General features: G+C 40.1%; 1 long non-coding RNA gene across 1 annotated transcript in view; it reads right to left on the reverse strand.

Annotated features, from left to right (window-relative positions):
* Window positions 1–21067, reverse strand: part of LOC111940742 (uncharacterized) — a 202279-nt gene that overhangs the window by 109751 nt on the left and 71461 nt on the right. The gene's annotated exons all lie outside the window — the stretch shown is intronic.

The following is a 21067-nucleotide window of genomic DNA, read 5'->3' on the forward strand; positions in this document are numbered from 1 at the left end:
ATGCCAACCCCAACCTTGAATCTGTCTTCTTTTCTCAGCTTCTATCAGCTGTGTTTCCCTAACATTATTTCAAGGTCCTTCTATTCCAACAAGGCATTTCACAAGCCATTAGACATGCCTATGTGTAAGTTCATACCCATTTGATGTGCCAGCTACAGTTCACAGTGATAAAGGTTTATTGGAGGCTTTTCAAATATATTCCATTAATTAGATTCAAGGCAAAACCTTTCTCAGCCTGCCTTGAACAGACTTCACAAAGAGCATGTACCATGCAGTGCTGCTTACCACCAGGTAGGAAACATCTGATATAAAAAATGCTCATCAGCAAACCAAGCTGGCAGAAATGTTTCTTGACTGCATAGAAGAGATAAAAAGAAGACTGTTGGATTTTCAGGACCAGCCCATCCCAGGTTATAATTTCTAACCTTCACATTTTCACAGTATTTAATGAAGATTCATCAATACATGATGACTTAATCAATCTTAACTTTAGTAAGAGACATGAAGCTAAAAGCCTGTGTAATTCAACAATTAAGCAGTGAATCAAAGGAAAAATGGGGAAAAAAAACCCCAACAGAACAACAAGAACAACAAAACCAACAAGAATAACAAATTGTGACAGATAAATAAGAGAATTTTTCACCTGGGAAACTTTCCTGTGGGAGTCAGGGTAAAGAATTACCCAGCCACTGAGGGAAGGGCACCATATTGATCCACATACCTAAGACCTTTCTAAGACCACAGAGTAGGTCCCCTTTTTAATAACCTAAACTTGATAACGTGTCTAATGTCTTCAATACTGACATACTGTTTGAAAAACAAACTAAACACAAAAAACAGCAACAAGAAACAAAAGCATAAGATTCTACATCTTATTCATTTCATGAGACCTGTTATTTTCCAGTTGCTTAAAGTTTTACACAGAGATGGACAGGAGGCTAAACAATCTCTTATCCACTGTTATCAGACCATAGGCAAAACAGCCAAATAGTGGTCACTGAGTCAGATTTGAAAAACACAATCTCTGAGTGATGGTTCAAATTTTCCATTTAACTGCACCATGAATCTTCAGAATTTTGTGTGATCTGCTGCTTTGTGTGAACTGCTTCACTTTGAAGGAAACCCAAGCCAAACATGGGAAGACACACTGGAACAGAGTGAAACTTGGCAGGGCATTGACTTTGTTGGGGCAAGAATAAAGGCTCAGCTAGCAGCATATGCTATCTATTAAACTTTGTTCTTTGTGTATGTAGACAGAGAAAGGGAGAGAGAGGTAAGAATTCCAGCTCTCTTCTTGATTTCAAACAAAGCTTTTGCCCAGCTGATAGCTAATGGAGTCTGGAGACAGCTAGACATTTTTGAGTATTATTTCACACAGTAAAATTTTTAATTTTATGTTCTTTCTGCTTTGTCAGAAAGTTACATATCCACCACAAACATAATCAAATTCATTAAAGAATCTGTAAAAAGCAAGCACTGTTGCAGAAATTGTCTGCTTTGTTTTTTATTAAGAAAACTTTTTTCAAGCCAGGAAATCTTTTGTTGTTAGGAGACAGAAGGTATTTCCAATTAAGTGATTCACCTGAATACTGAAAATGTGTGGGAAACCTAAATTGGAATGACAATAATTCTTCAGATCCTCCATGAAAATTATAAAGGTTAGGCAAAGTCCTGGAAGAAAGCCACTGAACACAACAATGCTACAGGCAAATGTGCCTAATAATGAAGAGGAGTTTACCCAGTGTCTTTTTCTTATAGATTGAAGTCCTCTCTCCACTGAAAACAGCAGGAGTTTAAGATGCAGGAGGCAAAAGGAAAAACTGAGCGTCAGTTTGAAAAGAAAACCTAAAAGCCTGTCCTAGTAGGAGGAAATGGTAAAACCACATCAGTTTTCATTAGTACCAGGATTTGTCCTGCAGTTCAAGAGAGTTAACACTTACTGGGGTACTGAAGACTGTTTTGGCCTTCTGGATCAGTACCTGAAAAGATTTATTTCCTCATCTTTGTTTCCTGGATTTGGACATCAGTACAGTTACAGGGATACTGGAAGCAGTGTCTGGTATACCAGAGGGTTGTGCTACCATTCAGACAAACCTTAACAGGCTGGAAAAATGGACAAACAGGAACCTCATGAAGTTCATCAAGGGGAATTCTCAAGTCCTGCACCTAAGGAAGAATAACTCTAAGTACTGGTACACACAGGGGCTGGCCAGATGGAAGGCAGCTGTGCAGGAAAAATCCTGGGAATTCTTTGGGACAATATGTTTCCCGCTAGCCACCAATGCATCTTTGTAGCATAAAAAGACCAGCAGCATGTTGTCCAGCATTAGGAGAATGATTGTGACCAGGTTGAGGGATTTGATCCTTCCCTACTACTCCACACTGCTGAGTCGTATCTGGAGTACTGTGTTGGGTTCTGGGCTCCCTAGGATCAGAGAGACATGGACCTGCTGAAGTGAGTTCAGCAAAGGGTCACTCAGGCAGCTAAGGGACAGGAGTACCTTGCCAAGGGAGGCTGGGAGACACAGGATTGTTCAACCTGGAGAAGAAAAAGCTCAGGAGGTGCCTTATCAATATCAATAATCATCTGATGAGGAGAGTAAAGAGGATGGAGCCAGACTCTTATCAGTGGTGTCAAGTGAGAAGCCAAGAGGAAGAAAATTCTATCATAAGAGAAGAAAAAAACTATTACTCTAAGGTCATCAAAAACTGGAATAGATTTCCATCCTTGAAGGTGGAATTAAGTCAAACTTGACTTAGAATCATAGAATGGGTTGGGTTGAAACACATCTTTAAAGGTCAGCTAGTCCAAGCACCTGCAATGAGCTGTGACATTCTCAACTAGATCAGGCTGCTCAGAGCCCCATCCATCCTGAGCTTTAATGTTTCCAGGAATGGGCAACTAATGGGAAATCTTTCCTGTGTTTCACTATCCTTATTGCAAAAGTTTTCTTCATTTTGTCATGTCTAATCCTTCTCTTTTAAAGATTTTCTCCTTGTCCTATCACAACAGGCTCAGCTAAAAATTCTTGTCATGGTCCTGAGCAACCTCCTGTCAATGGCCCTGTTTTAATTCTGGGGTTGTAGTACATGATCTCCAAGGGTCCTTTCTAATCTCAGCCATTTTATGAATGCTCACAAATTCGGCAGCTGCATCACCATTGAGATGCAGGCATTTCTGGGTTTGCTTGGTCACACAGCTGAGCAACTGACTCACAAATTTCTCTTGTGAAAGGCTGACCTTTGAGAAAACATTTCTACAAGGTGGCAATTTGAGTAGACCAGACATGACACAGTGCAATATAGTTACTGAGACATGCAAAAAATGTAACAGATAGCAGTCCATAGTCCCCATAGAAATACTGTTTAATTTCTTTGGCAAAATGTACTATTTTTGAAACATGATTTCCATGCTGAAGTGAAAATGAAACTGCCTACTCTGAGCATACGCATTATGTGGCACAGCCAGCTATTGGGAACACAGGAAATACTCATTGATTTGAGTTGCAATTAGAAGGAAATGCTACATCTCAGTCAGACCAAGGGATTGGATTCATCCTCCTCTAGACCACAGAAATACCCTGGAGAACCATTTAGTTTGGCATGTTTCACACAAAAGTTTTATATAATCATCTCCCAAAATACAATTTTGTGGGGAAGAAAATTTCCTCATCATTCCAGGTAACATATAGCTGTACCTAGAAAAGGAGATGATGAGACTGACAAGCAAATGTTTAACTTCCTGTCTGGAGCAAGAATGAAGATAGCCATCATCTCTAATTATCAAATAAAACTATTCTACCAGCACGTCATCAAGAAATATTTCTATGTTTTTAATACAAACAAATGTGTGTAGTTTATATTAAGATGTCAGGCATGGTAAAGTGATCCTGAACAATTACTTGCTGCATTGCATCTGCTAGGAATTTTTGTCCTTACTCACATAGAAGACTCTGTGGATGCATCACTCTCAGTAGAGTACTTCACCCACACAGCTCTCTATGCAGGCAAGACTAGATAAGGCTACCATGCATCTAGCTTTCCCAGATGTGGCTCCCCTTCCCCAAGTTTTTGGATGCCTTGTTGAATCATGGGCCACCACAGGTCTGAAAATCTGTGAAACTAAAGCTCTTGCCTATGCTGTGCGGGTTGCCTATCAAGCATTATGCCAAAAGGGACAAGCACAGTGAGACCAAAGGCCTCACATGATAGCACTGGCCTCACATCCACAAGTGTTTGTGCCATGGGAACCTCATACATGGCACCTTGGTACCTCAGCTCCTTCCAGTGCCTTCATTATGCTGCTCACATTTGGTGCAGGTCTTGTTAGTCCCCACCACAGCACAAAGCCAGAACACAGCTGTTTTCAGTGTGAGAGCAGATGGGAGCTATTGATCACAGCACCCTGCTTCAGTTTGCCTAAATTCTTCTCAGAAAAATGGTTCGTAAAGGATATTAAGAGTATAACCTGCCCATAGGGGTAAATTGCTCTTTAACACTGTAGTTTTGTTTTGACTCAAATCACACAGATGTCTTTTCCTATTTCTTTTCTTTTTCCAGCAGAATCTTTCTGTTCCCATTGCTCATGTAGATGTCTAACTCACCCATTAAACATTATATAAATGGGATTGTTTTATTGGTTGTTAAATGTCTTGTTACTTTCATGTCCCGATGCTTTTACTTTGTGGGGAAGGCAATCTTTCTTACAGCAATAATTATTTTGTACATTTCTGTCATGCTGTCACTTCTTTTTCCTCTCTAATCTAACCATCTCTACACTTTCCACACTCTCCTTACATAAAAGGCTCACACCGCATTTCCATTCCTCTAACCATTTTTGTCATGTATTTTCCTGGACCCTTAGTATTTCTGCAGTATTATTTTCAAGCTCTTTGACCTCGAAGGAACAGAGAGGACATGTCACTGGCTTATATAATTATATTATATTGGTTTAAATATTGTTTTATATATTTTTCCTGCTACATTCTAGCAGTTTGCCAACACTTTCGCTGCTCTCAGAGCATATGGTTTGGCTAAGATGTCTGTTGTGACACTTTTTTCGCTGCATGGTTGTGATTAATTTAGAGCCAAGCAATATGTCATTCTGATTTTCCCTTCCAACTTGCATAAATTTGCTTTTGTCTGCAAGGAATTTAATCTACAACTGAGCTACCTAGCTTTCTGGACTCTAGCAGAAGTTCCTCACAAACTTGTTTCACTTGGACTACCTTATTTATGTCCAGTTGATCCACAAACATTATCTCCTTATTGTGTCACTTGTTTTCTAAAATCATTCCTGGTGAGGCTTTTCTTTTCTTGAAAAACAGAATTTTTATCCTTATTTCACAGTGCCTTTGAAATTGTCTGAATTAGCAGAAGCACTCCATGGAGTGCCACAGGAGAAGTAACATAGTGTGACAGCCTTTTTCCTGAAGGAATACTGTAAGAGAAAGAACAGTCAACACAAATCAAGCAATTCTGATACATTGACAAACCCTATCTTGCTTCCCTCCATGATGTTTTAGACTCTGGTGCTATTTTTCTTATGAGGATGAGAAATTCCCTGCTTAGCTCCTCGAAACAGAAGGGAAGGTCTTAGTCCCACAGCAAGAGAAAGACTGAGGGGTCTGTGAACAACCTCACACACAGGATTGATGGAAAGGATGTCATTTTCACTGCTCTAAAGTCACAGGGCTGTTGTGCATGGGGCACTATTTAGTACAAAGTGACTAAGGTTTTATATTGCAAAATGGAATTATGCATGCACAGAAAGTGAGAGACCAGGGGCAGAGATGCAGAAAAAGAGAGACAAGGCCACATGTGGAGATATGCAAGGAGCTGAGTGGTGAGAGAGGAATGGAAGCAACAGATAACTTGCATTTTATGGGTCCAGATGGGCTTCCTCCCTTCAGACACACACAACCGGAGTTTCTATGAATTTCCTTGATTTTGATGCACCTAAATGTGAAATGATAAAATGTCTTTGTCCCTCCCAGAGTAATCAGTCCATCCTGCAGTTCACTCACTTGACCTAGAAAGCTGAGGGAAGGCAATCCCAAAGAAAGCTCCATTTTCCAGCACTATTTCACAACCCTGAGCTCTTCTCCAGGCTTTCTGACTGTTTTCACTCACCTTTGCCTCTGTCTCTCAGGAGTTCAGGCACTTTTCATGGTGGCTATTCCCCAGGCCATATGGCACCAGGGGTATGTGAGGAGCAAGTCTTTGCATGGGCATGGTTAAAAGCAACATAGACCTGATCTTTTCATTCCACAGGACATAATATGAATTGCCATTCAGGTCCATAGGATAATCACTGATTTCAGTAAAGTCTTGGTGAGGATTTTTCAAATTACCTGTCATAAGCTATTTCTGCCATTGGAGTAAATTCTACAAAGATTTTGACTTCAGCAGAGCAAAGTTGCTTATCACTGAACATGATGATAATCTATGCGTTGCAAACATTACTGCTAGAAGTGCAGTTACCTCATTCATTCCTTAATTCCTTTAAATCCCTGCATATCTTCAGTCCCACTCTGGAAACTTTATTTGTATTTCATGTTTCTTCCATTTCATGTTTTCGCCATTCACTCTGGCATACGCTATCAACTGTTTACCTGGAAAACAGTAGATATTTCCCTTGTATGTCAGTGATTGACATTAGCACATGTTTTATCAGAGCTAGCATGGGAACAGAATAATTGTAGTGTCCAAATACCATGATTAGTTGCTTCTGCTCAAACCTCTTTAGCATCTGAGAGTTAAAAATGTCTCTGGGTAATCTGTTTCCCATTGCAGTTTTAGAGGTCTGCAACATTTTTATAGGCACAAGGACCAAAGTGACTCAAGACTAAACTGTGTTGGCTCACCCTGGGGTAACCCCTCTAAACGACAAACAAATCAGCATTTCACAGTTAAAAAACAACACTAAGTGTTCTACAAAATCCCCCAGAAGTTTACTGCAGTGATGGTAACAATGCTAGACATTAAGGCAAGGAATTTCCTTTTTGCATTTCAAGAGAAAAAACACCACAGCTGTTTCAAAGTGGATTCCCAGCCAAGTTGAAAAGGTCACTGACCCAACCATGATGTAACACCAAATACTGGGAATGGTAACTCCCTGAAACATCTCTTCTCCAAAGCAAATACCTAATAACAATTTTCACTCTACAAATACAAAATTGCACTGAAGCTTCATAAAGGGTGGGAAGAGTTTTTGCGCTCCTACTGGTTGAAAAATCTGCACAGATAGTTTTTAACAAGTGGCAGGAATAGGGAAAATCTGCCCCTGAAAGGGACATGAATTATCTTTAAGTACTGTGGAGTGTCAATGTTAGCCTCAGCACGCATTGTATAACTGATGGTGGGCCTGTTAGAAACTGCAAGGGTAGTAATTTCATTTTCTCAGCAAAACACCTGAGTTATTATGCAGCCTAAACAGTAAAGGCAGAAGCTGGGGGCTGGAGGAGCTCTGATGATGATGACTCGCATGATGAAACAGTAGTGGAGGCCCTGTGACTGAAAGCATGTGGAAAAGGTTACTGGTACAGCTGATGGCATTTTCATAGGCATCTGCCATCTGCACGGGACTGGCAGCAGCAGAAAAGCAGGGAGAAGTGGCTTACTGGAAGGGGATGCCTGTGGGAAGAAGCCCTGAGAGCTCATGGTGGGGGATAACCAGGGTAGTGCCTCCTTCAACAAAACTGTGAAGAAAAGCTGTAATTTGCAATTCATTCTCCTTGGAATGAATGGTACCAGGAAGTGAGAAAATACAACTCTTTGTCCACAGATTTCTGAGCAGATTTTCTAATTTTAGCATGCATTTTCTTTATACAGTCTATATTTTGAAAAGTTAAATGAATGTATCCCTGAGTGGTTTCTACAGCCATGCATAGGATTACCTCAGATCTGCTTTTAGCTATAAGGGTAGATTCAAGCTACATGAACCACTTGACCTTACCTCATGCCTTACCCTTGACTGATGCATCTAATAATTACTAATTCTACAGCAGTGGTCCCTCATATACTTAGGCACAGGGATTTTTGGGGTGTGTTGGCAGGTGGGAAAGCCAGTATGTTTTAGAACTCACTCCAGTGTGCATAGAAGAGGGAGAAAACATCCATTTTCAAAATAGAACAGCTGGTTTGGAAAGGATGGTGCCAAACTGGCCATGTTCTCATTGGCAATAGTAAAGGAAAATACCCATTGTAATGTCCACATTTGCACATGAACAGGGAGACAATGTGCAAACCAAAGTGTATTTTCTGTCTTGAGGGGTTATTTCCAAATGTTCCCTCTGCTGCAAGCTAAACAAACCTTGTGTACATTTGCACTTACTTTTAGGCGTGCAGTGAGAAGCTTTTATTTCAAGTACACTCATATTTGCCTTCCTTCCTTTCTCAAATTAGAAAAGATTTTGAGGAGGAAGTGTATGTTGGTAAACAAAATATCAAAAGCAAAAAGAAATATTTTTGTCTTATTACAACTACACTTCCTTTGTGTCAAAAGCACATACCTTGCCCAGAACATAGCTTTATGGGGCAAATGGTAATTTTTGTCATATTTCTCATTTCTAAGTGAAGAAAGTCAGAAAGGAGTTTGTCCGAAAAAATTTTGCATTACAAAATTGTTTTATTTTCCTTTTAAAGATTTTTTAGAGTTGGAAATTCTAAGATTTCTATAAATAATACAGAATCCTCCCTATAAAGAGAGGTTTGAAAAAAAAAAGTCTGGAGAAAGGTTTAAAGGGAAAAATGTCTTTAAGATTTAACTGGCTATGAATTTAGATCTCAGTTTTGACAGGTCTTGGGAATTCATACTCTATTTATGCTGTCCACTGCAGTTCTGAGTAGAGATGCCAAAATAGGTATCAGCAGCCTGTCTGGAAGCCAGCTTTGATAAAGTTCTGCTGACACAACAAAACCACAACCTTGTGGATCTTCTCAGACCAGTGCCAAGTGGAGGCAGAGACTTCATGCCTGCATGTGCCTGCCTGTGCAAACACAACTCGAATCACTCAAGTGCTTCAGATATGATATCCCCCATTTCTGGAAAGCACTACACACAGATGTACCCCATACACACAGGAATTGTCCAGTATCTCACAAAGCTCTGAAGGGAAAGCGTTGTTAATATTTAGGTCAACCACTTGATAACTTGGGTTGAAAACTATAGAGTAAACACAATCTGCATGGGAAAAAAAAGATAAAAAAAGATAAAACCAAACTGAAATACACTTTCATGCCATTACGGGAGGGGAAAATCAATTTAATGTCATTTAAGTGACTAACTTGATACTTCATTGGGAAATTGGATTTTTTTTTTTCTATTTGCTAGCTGTCCTTCTTTCTCAGGTACTTACCTTTTCTGAAGTTTACCTTTCCCACAGTTTGTCTATTAATAAACCTTGCTTAGTGACTGATTAGGAGCCACTTCGTTGTCATTCATGGTTCTGGATGTAAAGCCAGGAATCTAAAAGGCATTTACATAAATAATCCCCATCACAGTTTACTTCAGTCCAATAACCAGGTAAAGAAAGAAAGACCACTAGTTTATTTTTTTTATTTTTTTGTTGTTGTGGTTTGTTTTTATTTTCTTCTTCCTTTTTAAATTTAGACCTGTGCTCTAAAGATGTTGGTGAGTCTCTGTGCAGCAGGCAAAGGATATTGCAGGGCATCCAGGGTCTGCCATTCTGAAAAAACCTTGCTATGAGAGCTATTCTAAGCCACAGTCAATAGGATTTCCAAAGCTTCCTTGTTTCCTGTTTGGAGCCATCAGATCAGAAATCTTCCAACCTCAGGGAAACATGGCTCAGCTGGGGCTGAATTGAAGGGAATTCCAAGTAAAGTCTCCTTTTGAAAAGAGATCTTTGTGTGACTTTGAAAATGTTTTTTGTGGAAGATGTTTCTTCTCTCAACTACTTTTTAAATTAATAATGAATATTTTCACCCATTAATTTCTATAAAATGGATTCTATAAATTTATATATATAGATTACTTATATTATTTATACATTTCTATAAAATGGAAATGTAGCCACATCCACTTTTTTACACTATTTACTGTACACAAATTAAAGCCACAGTCAAAAGTTAAGTCAAGAGCAATATCCAGTCTTTCTTGCAGAACGTTTTTCTTTGTTTCCAGCATTTTGTATTCTAAAACTACTACTTGGAAAGAGCATTAGTACTTTTTTGGACACAAAATGCCTGTGCACTCTGCAGTGTATTGAGTGACAAAAAGCTCCAGATCCAGCTCACCAAGAGGAGGGAATCTAAACTCTAGAAAGGCATGAGGAAGATTCGAGATCTTTTATGCTTTTATTTGCTCATTTGCTTTTCAAGTCTCAATCTTTTCAACAACAAAGAGGGCAACAAAGTCATCTTATGCCTACATGTCAACTTTAGCTCTGCATGAACCTGGAAAAACCCTGCTCACTAGCATCACAGTTCCACCCCACTCCTATTGGAAGTTACCTGCTGGAAAACCCTGCAGCAGACAACCCTGCCTATGGCCAAGAGCTGGTCCATGAGTGCTTCTGTCCATCTGCAAAGCCAGATAAGCCCCATCCAGTCCTGCTCTAGGGGCAGCGCAGCTGCATATGCCTGGCACTTGCTTGTGCCAATATTTCTTACCACCTGCCTGAATGGCTATTGCTTCAACAAATCAATGAAAATTAAATTCCCAGCTCAGATGAATGACTGTACCTGATCATATGATCATGCCTTCTAAATTTTTCAGCCTCAGAGTCCCAAAGCAAAGGTTTGAAAATTATATCCTTTATACCTTTATGCCTTTATAATGCAGGCACTACAGCAGGCTGAATCCTCCCCTGAGCTGTCAAAGCTTTATGTCCTGCTTCTGAGCAGACAGGAAATTGTCTTTGGATTGAAACATGGCAGCCATTTAAGGGTACACAGCAGCAGCACAGAATAATTTGGCAAAGGAGTGTGGAAGAAACACTGCATCCAATTGAAATGACAGGAACATTCACAGGTAGGAAGAATGCAATTATCCAGGCTGGAAGCAAACCAGGATGCCATACAAATTGCAAACTTGGCATTTCTGAAAACAAAATGGCAGATGTTTTTCTGAACTTCTGTCAAGCATACACTTTATTAATAAAATCTGTTAAGAGCTACTCTGTCTTTCTGCCTTTGGATTTTTTTTTTTAACTTTTTTTTTTTTTTTTTTTTTTTGCAAATAGGTGCAATAAAAATGAAATGTAATTTTATATAAATATATAGATAAATGCAAATGTGTATTTATACACACACACACACACACATGTATTTACACATTTCCTTCTTTTTGTTCAGAATAGATTAATATTCTGAAGATGAAACAGGGAAAAGTTGCTCTCTGGGACCTCATGATCACCTCTAGCCTTCAGCTGCAAGAGAGATCCAAGACAGACAAAACATGAGAAGATATTCTGAAGGCAGCAATTTAGTCTGACAGCGTGATAGACTAGGAGATTGTAAAGATCTTGCTACTTTTAACCTCTCAGAGGTCATAAAATAGCTACAAATGGAAGGAGGAGGGCATGTTCTAGGGTAGACAGGAGGAGAGATGTAACTAACCTATTTAAGAAAAGCAGGCGTCCAGCCCTGCAAAGAAACAAAACTCGTTTCCCCACTCCGCAGCTGACCTCTGCAGGATCTGCCTGATGAATGGAGGTACACAATACAGCTCCTGGCTGGGGGTTTTGTAATGGGTAGTGTACACACACACAGACACACAAAAAAACTGCCATGAGCCCTTTCTCATTATTCAGAATTCTACTAGATATTTATTTAAATGCTCTAACTGTGAAGGTAGGGTGAAACAGACTTGCTATGCTGCCAGGGGAAAAACCAAACCAAAACAAAAAACAACCCCACAAAACCCTGCCCCCAAACCAAACAACCAAATAACACAAGAAGGTTTTTTTTTATATTAATTCTTTTTATCAACGAGAAATAGAAACCACTAGGCAACAGAGCTAACCTGTTCCCAGCAGAGGGATGTCTCTGTGAGATTCAAGTGCCATGAGACGCTACAGCAGCAGAAAACTGGAGGCAAATGTATCAGTGTAGGCCTCCCTCCGGGTCTCAGTGACTCAAATAACTACATTAATTGGTCTTCCTCCATTGACATGGGAAATTCAGGTGACTCTCTGACGCCCAACAGTTCAGTCCCTTCCGCCAGTCATAACAGATCATTCACCTTCTCCACTGTGATGCTATGGTGTTAGGGATGAAAGCAAGCTCTGAGGGCAGTAATTCCTTCCACTTGAAAAGAGAATTCTTCAAGCAGCACTAAAAGGGAAAGTCGCCACGGAAGATCCTGTGTCTTTGACCTCGCCTCTCCAATTAAGATTTCCGGATTTGCAGAGCAAACTAAAACACTCATTTACATTTTTTCTCAATGAAGAATGAGGCTTTTTGAACCAGAACAAATGAAGCCAGAACATTTATCTTTTTGTCAAGTCTTATTTATACAGGTGTCTAGAAGTCGGACAAGATCTTTGGTAAATAAAAATAAGTGAATTAAATAGCAGTAACAGTCTTACTCTTTCAGCTGCGACCATTATTTTGATTTGGTTGAACATGAACATAGGGAAAAAGCAGGTATTTTATCTCTAAGCCATTCAAGCTAGCCTGATTATTGTTGTAATTGTTGTTGACATGAACAAATGCAGTAGTATGTCCAAATCTGGTGTTCCCACTTAAAGCTGATGTTGAAAAATGAGGAATAGTTCAAAAGAGCTACATGACTCAGTGCATGAATGATCCATAAAACATGCCTGGTGGTGGGAAACAAGATACACCAATCTATCTGCTTTATCTGAAAAAAAAATCAAAAGGGAAAAGTCTGCTAATAGCAGATGATTCTTTAGGGAAGAAGAGAAGGCAGAACATGATTTCAGAGTGGGAAATTCATCATGGCTGCAAACAATGAACAATAAACATTATTGACAGCAAGGGTGATTAGCACTAAAACTCCCCTCCTAGGGCAGGCTCACCTGGTGCAGTGCAGAACCTGTCAGACATTTTCCATGCATGCAATTTCATTTATCTGACTCCATGCCAGGCCAGGATGCTCCTGCAAGTACTGCAGTGCATTTGCATGACATTGGGTTAAGCCTGGTTTCCCCTCTCTGTCCCAGATTCTGAGCCTGGCTTGTCCTCACCCTCTTTGCTCAACTCTGCTCTGTGCTGTGCAGGCACAACCTGAAGTCTCCAAGCAAAGATGCTTAGTTTTCGAAATGGCATCTGTACAAAAGTCAGGCTAGGGTTTGTGCTGAAGTAATTTTCAATTCAGGTCCAGTTTGAAAAATAATAGTTCAAACTAGTACTTGGTTCAATCTCAGTTAAATTATCTGATGAATGCAGAGTTTTGATTGACCATCTTTTCTGGATTTAACTGAGGATTTACCTGGAAAATACCAAATCCACTTGACAGTGTCTGTATCAGGAGCAGCATGGCAGGAGAGATGCATATGGTCACAGTGAGACCTGGGCTACACAGTCAAAGCAACTCTCCCCTCTTTTTCCCTCTCCCTCAGACTTGTATGGCAGGAAAATCAAGTACAACCCCAGCACTGTGTTTTGGTTCCATCATGAGGTGAAGAGAACTACTAGGGTCTACTATGAAAAATTAATGAAACCTCCAGCCATTTGGTGGATGAGTCTTGTATCTAAACAGGATGAAAATTTGTTTGGAAATGGTTGAGAAACCTAGTTATGTATTCCACAAAGCCAGAAGGTAGCCCAGCTGAGAGGACAGTGCACTTTCCAACAGAAGTGTGAGGTTTACAAGATTAACCACAAACTGAATTCAGTATACATCTCAGACTGTATAACTATACTCAAATAATCTATTCACATTTTTTTTTCAAGCTAAGCTAAGTCAACAGATACTCCTACTTTTTGAAGAGTTAGTGCTGGGTTCTAGTTATCCCAAGATCAGATGTGGACCCAGTGGTTGTAAGAAACAGCATTCTTCCAGGGGTGTGGATTCCTCAGAATCCAAACGACAACCAAACTGCTTCAGATGCACAGCCATTAATAAGGAGACTTTGTTCAGTTCGGTAAAGAGACAGATCATGAAGGATCTCTGTAGATTTACTCATCCAATCTCCCTCCTTAAAACTCAGCCACAACAGGTTACTCATGGCCATGTCCAGTTGAGTTTTGACTGTTTCTGAGGACTGATAACTCCACAGTGTCTCTGGGCAACTTCTTACAGTGTTTGACCACTCTGACTATTAAAAAAAGTAGAATTCTTTTCTTACACTGAAATTGAATTTTCTGTATCTTAGTGCCTGTTGGTCTTGCCCTTTTACTGGATTTCACTGAGACAGGTCTGCTTCTGATCAAAATCAGTAAGGAGACTATTACCAAAAGTGTCATCTGGTTTAGAGCAGACTTGGGACAGCCACAGCACTGAAGGATCCTGGACTCAGGAGGACTGTCTTTGCCCCTGACTGACTTGGTGGCCATCCACTGCCCCTTCTCTTGCAAAGCACCATGAGACCTGTCATGACTGTTATATTTTATTGGCAGGCAAAGCCTGTGGGAAGCAGTGATGATTTATATGAAGCCAGCAGATACATCTCAGAAGTCAAAAATCACAGGGTTTGAGTCACCAGCCCTATTATAGCACTGTTCATTCTCACTGGAATTGGAAGTGAACAGAAAATTTTGACCCTAATAAGCATTGCAAATTATTAACTCATACCTGAGGCATTCACTGTAAAAAGCCTTTTTCCAGTACAAAATGAGAAAAAATGTTTAGTGTAAGAAAGTATGAAAGGTATATTCAAACTAAAGCAAAGTCATGGAAAAATAGTATGTGTGATCAGAGTTGCAAGGACTACTTCTGGTACTAATGCCCATGGGCAACCTGAACTTCCAGAGCAAGGCTTGTTAAGGCTGATACATGGCAGTTTCATCTCTGGTAGCTGAGTGAGACTTAGAGTGCTAGGGGCATGGTACAACTAGCTCACTTGGACTGTTATGAAATATAAGATGAAAACACAGAACATTGACATAACTTTTTGTCTTATTTGGCATTGACTATAACCCTCTGTTCCAGTGACACAAAATTGTATCTTAGACCTATACGGTATGCTGGCTCAGTCCTATACAGTTCTTGTTCAGGTAAATGATATTTATGTCAATAGAAATTTCTCTTGAAACAGAAAGGCTTTAAGTCTGAGTATATGCAACCTAATGCAAAATCACTCACAGTTGAGCAGATGTCGGTTTAAATTTCAGTCATGTTATCACTGGCATGGTAACAGAATTTCCTGTTGCTATCAGCACAGATCTTCAGATCCAAAGAGATGGTATTACAGAAAATTCAATTCTAAGAAGAAATATGTATCTCTGAAAAAGGTGATTCCACGATCCCACAACTACTGTTTTGCTTTGCCTTGCCTTGCCTTGCTTTGCCTCCCCGCCCCGTTTTTCTCCTCTCCTCTCCTCTCCTCTCCTCTCCTCTCCTCTCCTCTCCTCTCCTCTCCTCTCCTCTCCTCTCCTCTCCTCTCCTCTCCTCTCCTCTCCTCTCCTCTCCTCTCCTCTCCTCTCCTCTCCTCTCCTCTCCTCTCCTCTCCTCTCCTCTCCTCTCCTCTCCTCTCCTCTCCTCTCCTCTCCTCTCCTCTCCTCTCCTCTCCTCTCCTCTCCTCTCCTCTCCTCTCCTCTCCTCTCCTCTCCTCTCCTCTCCTCTCCTCTCCTCTCCTCTCCTCTCCTCTCCTCTCCTCTCCTCTCCTCTCCTCTCCTCTCCTCTCCTCCCCCTTCCACCTTCCCTCATATACTTCAGCTGAGGAATGAGATGCCTGTAACATCTGCCATGCATGAACCTCACTAATTCAGGTCTTCAATGAATAAACCTGCCAGCAGAAAACTGTTCATTTCTGTTTGTCATTGCTAAAAATCAGATCTCAAGACATACCCAAAATGCAGGCTCAGTTCAGTTCAGTGTGATGAACTGAGAATAGCATTGACCCTAGATACACTATGTGAGTCTCAGAGGTTTTGTCTAGCTCGGACTAGCAGGCAAAGTACCAATTTCTTCAGTCTTTGTTGGAATGGACAGATTGCCAGATTGGGGTAGAAATCTCAGGAGAGCAAGTTTGTGTGAATAAGTTTTGGCAGCAGTCTGGAAGAAATATAGCAAAAGAGTTGTCCACTTATGAGGCAGTTCAGTATTTCTACTGTCCATCTCCAAAAGAAGCAAAGATGCCCAGAAATGCTAAAATGGAGAAGCTCATCTCAATTCTCCAAGTTACATGAGGCATGCAGTCAGAATTGCCTCTTATTTTACACAGTCAAGACAGCCTATTGAACTTAAGACTTTATTTTTTAAAAGCTGTTTATAGGACTGAAGCATAAATGCCTGATTTTATCAGTTGTTCCTTCATGCCTGAACATCTTCAATCAGTCAGGAGCAGAGTTAGGACGTCTCTGCTACAGGTTTCTGACTTTAAACAGGTTATAACCTAACTCATAATCTTGACTGGAGGCTTCAGGCAGAGGAGGACAAGGTAACAAGATACAGAGAAATTATTACAACTATTAAGCAAGATATAGTACTATATATACTAAAGGATCCTGGCTTCTGCATATTGGTGCTTATTTCCAAGCCACTTATCACTTGCAGACTTTTCAGCTCCGTAGCTTTGGGAGCTCCTGAGGTAAACAGGAAGTAGTCAGGTGCAGAACTGGGGCCATTGAGGCACTGGCCTCAAAAGCACTCAGTACCATCCTCTTCCTTTTGGATTCAGAGATGGGAGCTGGAGCCTGGTCCAGACTGTTGCTTTCCAGCAAATACACATGAGAAAAGCTTTGGCTGTAGTCCCACTCCTGATGCCAGCTTTCCTGGTTGCTCTGGAGGACTCAGTTGAAATCCCACTCTGCCTATGCAAGGTAGGAATACGGACCTTGGTTTCTCCCTCCCACTCAGCTGCACTTCTGTTCTCTGTGAGCAGTGTGGCCTGGTTATTTTGTACAAGGGACAGACTAGTAGGCAAGTGACAGAGACACTGACCAAGGCAGGGAGGATGCTTGGCAGTCAGCAAAAGAGTAGAATATGTTGTGGGCTCCTGGGCAGGACTGTCTGATTGCACATACACTCAGTGTGTGGCAAACATGTAAGTGCCCAGGAGGTTTCACTGGAGGGAATAAAAGAGCAAAGGAAATCTGGCTTCCTTTCAAGTTAGGCAGCAGCTGAACAGGAGGCTGAAGGATCAAAATTTTGGACACAGACAATTAAAGTGTCAGTCTTCATGAATGTAGCTACTGGTGCTTAGAAAGAGATTAATTTAAATCTGCATATCAGATCCACATTAGAAGAAAGGTGCTTTCAGTTCAGAGTAGGATTTAGAATAGTCAGAGAAATGTTAATGGACTGCAAATATTTTTTGAATTATATTTTAATTATACTGGTGATGCTACTGTAGGTATTAGTGAAAATGCAAATAATATGTTTTAGAGCAGCAATTAAAAAAGGATATCTTGTAAAGTGAGAAGTACTGTAGAAGTACAAATATGGGTATTTTTGCACAGTCAGAAAAAAATTGGAAACTTGGCACCAAAAAAAGAAATCAGCTTGCATTAAAATGTGTGTTGGGCAAAAGAGATAAAATTTTTTACATACTTTATATTCCTTCTGTGAGCAGATTACAATATAGTGAACTTCTTAATAGTTTTAAGATAAACTAATTGGCAAGTTATTTTTGCATTTTGCACATGATGCTAATCGTGCTTGCAGCTTTACGGGTATAAGAACAATGACCGTTTTATTTCTAGAATTCAAGTAATTCTTTCATAAACTTGTCTCATGCTTATTTTTTTATAAAGCTGCACAGAAAGGTCAAAGAAAGGGTTGTCTTTTATATTATGACAGCTCCCAGTGGGTTAAAGAATAGAAGTAGTTTATAAATAAAAGCCTCTTTTATCTGTTCTTTGATCCCCCCCATAACAAAACCTCCTTGCAAGTACTTTGCTTGAAATAGTCATCATTTCTTATTTGTTTCAAAATATCTGCAAGACAATGTCTAGATCATCAGTTTACGGGTACACTCTGATGGGAACAGAGAAAAGGCTTTATTGAGCAGGGAGGGAAGAGGCCATACACTATTTCTTTCTGTAATTTTTGGCTCCCTGGCCCATGATAAACTGGGCTGGTGGCTAGATCCTGTACCTTTCAGGACAGGTTCATAGCTGGACAAAGCTGGAATTACCTCCAAAAATTATGTATCTTAGTCACATGCTTCATCCCAACTGAGCTTCTAATGTGCCTCTCTGTCAAGAGGCTATAAAAATTAAAGTTCTTCAATGCAGCCCTGGACATTTCTGCTGGGTAACTTAAAAAGTTTGTGCCGCCAGTCTCCTCCTGGCATATCAGACAGAAAGAACAGGAGGTACATCACATTGAATCCTCTGCCTCCAAACTCCCCAGCTCCATTTTTGGCCTGACCTGACACCTGTGCTGGGGTGTTGCACCCTGTGAAGAAAGGTAGCAGATTGAGAGGTTGACCTACAGATCCTTTCCAAACTCCAGTAGGGATATTTGATGAATTTCTGAAGAGGGGGACATCTGATACTGAGCTTTGTGGGTCCCTGACACACAGGCAAAGTGCATCTCCAAGGCTAGAACCAAGACTTTCAGTCTCTCATTTCTGTGGGTTGGAAATAAAAAGGCCATTGAAATCAGAAGAAATTCCTTCCTTTTAGAACTCTAAACTAACTGGGATATGTGAAAGAGAAATAATTATTCTCGCACACTGAAATAGATGAAAAATGGATATTTTAAAAGGACCATCTTTAACTCTGCCAATAAATCATTTTTCACATTTAGCTTTTGAATTTTATATCTACTTGGACTTTGTTGCTTATTCTTGAACTTTGTGGAGTTTGTTTAGTCCCTTTTCCTTTAAATAATTAAATTTTACAAAAGTATTGCTAATTTTCATTTATTTAAAACAGTTTTCTTACATAAAAGTAATTCCAACTGATCATTAAAAACAGATTTTAAGAGGTAAAGAAAATATATCGATTGCATAAAATTTGAATGGCAAGAAATATGCTTTTAATTATTGTTATTTTATTAATGGACAAGCACTATCTTATTAAATCTAAATTGGATGTGCACTGAGGAGCACTAATGCAAACCATTCCGAAGACAAAAATTAAATACACATTGGTACATAATAAAGCCCCCATATATAATAGAGGTGGTTTACAAAAAGATCTTTCAACTTTTGAACAGATCAACATGCAAGTATTTCACCATCTGAGTTCATGGTAAGGTCCCTAGCATGAAGTATATTTCTTGAAAAGCCTGATTCTTTTTTCTGTTGGGATATATTTATGTAGATTCATTAATGTCCAGGCTACTGCTTCCAGTTTCTAACAGTTCAAAATAAGATTTGGGCTGGGAAAGCTGAAAACATCCAGCTGAAGTGTTGTAGGCTAGATATAAACAATCAAACATTGACCCCAAAGAAATGCATTTCAATGAAATTAAACTTCAGTGTACAGCAGAACACCACTTGTCTTGACTCCCCTTTCCTTCCTTCACCAGGCAGTTTTATGATCATAGCCAGGAGTCAGAGCATCTGGAGATGATTGTGCTCAGTGTCATGGACCAACTTCACCCTCTCAATCCTTCTGGTGTCTGGCAGCAACCTGGGTTTCCAGTACATGGAAAAGTCTTCTTAAATTTGATTTTGGTCCAACAACATAATAGACTGACTGGAAGCAGTTCAGGCCCACTCCAGTTGTTTCTTCTGATATACTCACAATGATAAGCTGGCTGTCTAATCCTGTCTTTCACCAAAGTACCCAGGAAAGCCACAATGCCCACACATGTGTTACAGGTTCCTTTGTTTTGAGCAGAGACAATTATTTGGGCTTTCAGTACAACCCTGCCGTTGCTTCACTCATCTGGTTTCAGAGAAAAAGCAAGTGTATTTGGTTATTCTTTAATGAGGGAAGGTTATTAGAACACTGATCTGAGCACACATATGTCTACCCACAGCAGCAGTGGGTTTTTCCAAGACATATTGAAACACCAAAAAGGAATTTCCTGTATTTACTTGGAATAAACTATTTTCTGCAGCAAGTCTTAAGAATATGAACACTGTTTAGAGTGAGAAGTTGAAGGCACATAGACACAACAAAGCTTGGGTTTATTTGTTCAAAGGGAAGTTAATGACTTCCAGTTGTTCAGTGTTTCACAAGCAACTCCCTCAAACTCCTAGATGGAGCTTCAACCTTTCTGATGCTGGGGATTAGATGCCAACAGCAGGGCACTTGCTCAATCTAGTGGAAAGATCAGTTAAAATTCTTCTGTCATCCTGTTGGCCATGGGAACATGGATACTTCACTGGAAAGGAAAGTAATCCTTTTTGGCTCATGGGTGAGAGGACGGAGGGGTGTGTGGACAGATCCTGTTGGTTTGTCATGGAGATGACAGTGTGCAGTGGCGAGGACTGCTATAGCATAGAAAGGAAAGGCAGAGGGTGGCAGCTTTTCACATTTCAGCAAATCCACTGAATTATTCCTTTGGCAACATTATTCTTTGCAGTCTGGGAAGATGAGGAGACAGGTGGGCAGAAGGGAGTTACTGCTGTAGACCTTTACTATAGCAGACTTTTGCCATAGCACATTATGACACCCTTGAGAAGGCAAAACAGGCTACTGTTGCTTCTCTGGCTCCTTTGCCCCAGTGCCAAGACTGAATCATGGGCCAGGAGCTGGCAGATGACGTTATATAATGCACTGGAAAATTCCCTAACTCTGATTCATAAATTACATTTTCAAGTATATTTAAAGAATTAGTTTGTTTGGTTCTTATATCTTCTGTCTTTAGAGGTGTTTGAGAGAGAACAACTACCACATAAAATGAACCAAATTGTGATGATTTCATGCTGGAAAGCGTGCTGTGAAATCAGTGAGAAATTTCCCTGTCTTAAGACCCAGAAAAAGAGTCTGAATCCTGAAAGACTATGCCTTGAGGTGTCTTGGACTGCCCGCCTGCATTCACGGCACTGAACTGAAGCTTTTTGCAGATGGTATT

The sequence above is a fragment of the Cyanistes caeruleus genome, chromosome Z (assembly GCF_971803275.1).
Source record: "Cyanistes caeruleus chromosome Z, bCyaCae1.hap1.1, whole genome shotgun sequence".
NCBI lineage: Eukaryota > Metazoa > Chordata > Aves > Passeriformes > Paridae > Cyanistes > Cyanistes caeruleus.